Source organism: Zingiber officinale, chromosome 5A (genome assembly GCF_018446385.1).
Source record: "Zingiber officinale cultivar Zhangliang chromosome 5A, Zo_v1.1, whole genome shotgun sequence".
Lineage (NCBI taxonomy): Eukaryota > Viridiplantae > Streptophyta > Magnoliopsida > Zingiberales > Zingiberaceae > Zingiber > Zingiber officinale.
The window spans coordinates 150,078,649-150,082,688 of NC_055994.1; positions in this window are offsets into that span (position 1 = coordinate 150,078,649).

Consider the following 4,040-nt stretch of genomic DNA (forward strand, 5'->3'; position numbering starts at 1 on the left):
GTTCCATCTTCCAAGATTAGCCCTGACCCCACTAAAAGTCGGTCGTACACAAATGTCAAGACGCTTAATAAATCTTCAAACACCTCTCTCTTGTAAACAAAACATATGACTTTAATTAATTAATCGCTAATTAAAGTTTGCGACAAATTCTGCAGGAGGACTCGACGCTGATGCAGCAGGCAAATTCGGCGCGGAGCAGACGCTGGCGAATATTGCGAAGACAAGTTTTGTTTGTATCTGACGGTTAGGAGCGAATGGCAAGGCTCGCACGAACCTGTTGCTTCTATTTAACCACCGCATTCTTCGTCGTCCTTCATCCGTTCCACCATGCAACCATGGGTTTATTGGGCTTCCAACAGGCATTCGCCAAATTCTCGATGTTGAAGAACTACGGCCGGGATCTTGTGGAAGAGAAGAAATTTATAAATAAGCATTTATTATTTGTCGTACATTTTTTGCCACAATAGATGAACAAATACTGTCTTACTCAATATCCATGGAATTTGAAAAAATAGATCTTCTTGATGAACTTGTTACTAGCATTGCTTAAAACAACTGCTTGAAACTCAACCGCGACAGAGAATCCTTAGCAAGTCCACCTAACTCTTCTGTCCGAAGCAAGAGAGGCTAGCCGCAGGGGTAATATTATTTCCTTCGTGGAACATGAATCTCATCGGGACAACATTATCAATACTATCGTTGATTGGAAGATCCATCTTCCAAGATTTGCCCGGACTCCACAAAAAGTCGATCGTACACAAATGCCAAGACGCTTAATAAATCTCCAAACACCTCTCTCTAGTAAACAAAACATATGACTTTAATTAATTAATCGCTAATTAAACTTTGTAACAAATTTTGCAAGAGGACTCAACGCTGCTGCAGCTGGCGAATTCGGCGCGTAGCAGACGTTGTCGAAGATTGTGAAGACAAGTTTTATTTGTATTTGACGGTTAGGAGCGAATGGCAAGGCTCGCACGAACCTGTTGCTTCTATTTAACCACCGCATTTCTTCATCGTGCTTCTTCTTCGTCCATCATCCGTTCCACCACGCAACCATGGGTTTATTGGACTTCCAACAGGCATTCGCCAACTTCCCGATGTTGAAGAACTACGGCCAGGATCTTGTGGAAGAGAAAAACTTATAAGTAAGCATTTGTTATTTGTATAATGTTCTTTGCCACAATAGACGAACCAATACTGTATTACTCAATATCCATGGAGTTTGAAAAAATAGATCTTCTAGATGAACTTGTAACTAGCATTACTTGAAACAACTGCTTGGAACTCAACCGCGATAAAGAACCCTCAGCAAGTCCTCTAAACTCTTCTGTCCGAAACTAGAGAGGCTAGCCGCAGGGGCAATATTATTTCCTTCATGGAACATGAATCTCTTTGGGACAACATTAGTAATACTGTCGTTGATTGGAAGTTCCATCTTCCAAAATTAGCCAGGATCCCACTAAAAGTCGGTCGTACACAAATGCTAAGACGCTTAATAAATCTCCAAACACCTCTCTAGTAAACAAAACATATGATTTTAATTAATTAATCGCTAATTAAACTTTGCGACAAATTTTGCTGGAGGACTCGTCGCTCCTGCTGCAGTCAAACTCTGCGTGGAGCAGACGCTGTAGAAGATTGCGAAGACAAGTTTTGTTTGTATCTGACGATTAGGTGCGAATGGTAAGGCTCGCACGAACCTGTTGCTTCTGTTTAACCGCTTCATTCTTCATCGTCCTTCATCAGTTTCACCACTCAACCATGGCTTTAGTGGACTTTCAACAGGCATTCACCAACTTCGCCATGTTCCTGATGTTGAAGAACTACGGCCAGGATCTTGTAGAAGAGAAGAAACTTATAAGTATGTATTTATTATTTGTCGAATGTTCTTTGCCACAACAAACGAACAAATACTGTTTCACTCAATATCCATGGAGAACCCTCAGCAAGTTCTCATAACTCTTTTGTCCGAAGTTAGAGAGGCTAGCAGCAGGGGTAATATTATTTCCTTCGAGGAACATGAATCTCTTCGGAACAACATTAGCAATACTGCCGTTAATTGGAAGTTTCATCTTCCAAGATTAGCCTGAACCCCACTAAAAGTCGGTCATACACAAATGTCAAGACGCTTAATAAATCACCAAACACCTCTTTAGTAAACAAAACATATGACTTTAATTAATTATTTGCTAATTAAACCTTGCGACAAATCTACAGGAGGACTCGACGCTGCTGCAGCTGGCGAATTCGGCGCCGAGCAGACGCCGTCGAAGATTGCGAAGACAAGTTTTGTTTGTATCTGACGGTTATGAGCGAATGGTAAGGCTCGCACGAATCTGTTGCTTCTATTTAACCACCTCATTCTTCATCGTCCTTCTTCATCGTCCTTCATCCGTTCCACCATTCAACCATGGCTTTATTGGAATTTCAACTGGCATTCGTCAACTTCGCCAACTTCCCAATGTTGAAGAACTACGACCAGGATCTTGTGGAAGAGAAGAAACTTATAAGTAAGCATTCGTTATTTGTCGAATGTTCTTTGCCACAATTGACGAACAAATACTGTATTACTCAATATCCATGAAGTTTGCAAAAATAGATCTTCTAGATGAACTTGTTACTAGCATTGCTTAAAACAACTACTAGGAATTCAACCGCGATAGAGAACCCTCAACAAGCCTCCTAATTTTTCTGTCCGAAGCTAGAGAGGCTAGCCGTAGGGACAATATTATTTCCTTCGTGGAACATGAATCTCTTCGGGACAACATTAGTAATACTGCCATTAATTGGAAGTTCCATCTTCCAAGATTAGCCCACACCCCACTAAAAGTCGTTCGTACACAAATTCCAAGACGGTTAAAAAATCTCCAAACACCTCTCTCTTGTAAACAAAACATATGACTTTAATTAATTAATCGCTAATTAAACTTTGCGACAAATTCTGGAGGAGGACTCGACGTTGCTGCAGCTGGCGAATTCGGCGCGGAGCAGACGCTGGCGAAGATTGCGAAGACAAGTTTTGTTTGTATCTGACGGTTAGGAGCGAATGGCAAGGCTCGGACGAACCTGTTGCTTCTATTTAACCACCGCATTTTTCATCGTCCTTCATCTTTTCCACCACGCAACTATGAGTTTATTGGACTTCCAACAGGCATTCGCCAACTTCACCAACTTCCCGATGTTGAAGACTATGGCCAGGATCTTGTGGAAGAGAAAAAACTTATAAGTAAGCATTTATTATTTGTCGAATGTTTTTTGCCACAATAGACGAACCAATACTGTATTACTCAATATACATGGAGTTTGAAAAAATAGATCTTCTAGATGAACTTGTTACTCGCATTGCTTAAAATAACTGCTTGGAACTTAACCGCGACAGAGAACCCTCAGCAAGTCCTCCTAATTCTTCTGTCCGAAGCTAGAGAGGCTATCCGCAGGGGCAATATTATTTCATTCGTGCAACATGAATCTCTTTGGGACAACATTATCAAAACTGCTGTTGATTGGAAGGTCCATCTTCCAAGATTAGCCCGGAGCCCACTAAACGTCGGCCGTACACAAATACCAAGACGATTAATAAATCTCCAAACACCTCTCTTTAGTAAACAAAACATATGACTTTAATTAATTAATCGCTAATTAAACTTTGCAACAAATTTTGCAAGTGGACTCAACGCTACTGCAGCTGGCGAATTCGGTGTGGAGTACACACAGTCGTAGATTTTGAAGACAAGTTTTGTTTGTATTTGACGGTTAGGAGCAAATTGCAAGGCTCGCACGAACCTGTTGCTTCTGTTTATCCACTGCATTCTTCATCGTGCTTCTTCATCATCCTTCATCCGTTCCACCACGCAACCATGGGTTTATTGGACTTCAACAGGCATTCGCCAACTTCGCCAACTTCCCGATGTTGAAGAACTACGACCAGGATCTTGTGTAAGAGAAGAAAGTTATAAGTAAACATTTGTTATTTGTCTAATGTTTTTTGCCACGATAGATGAACCAATAATCTATTACTCAATATCCATGGAGTTTGA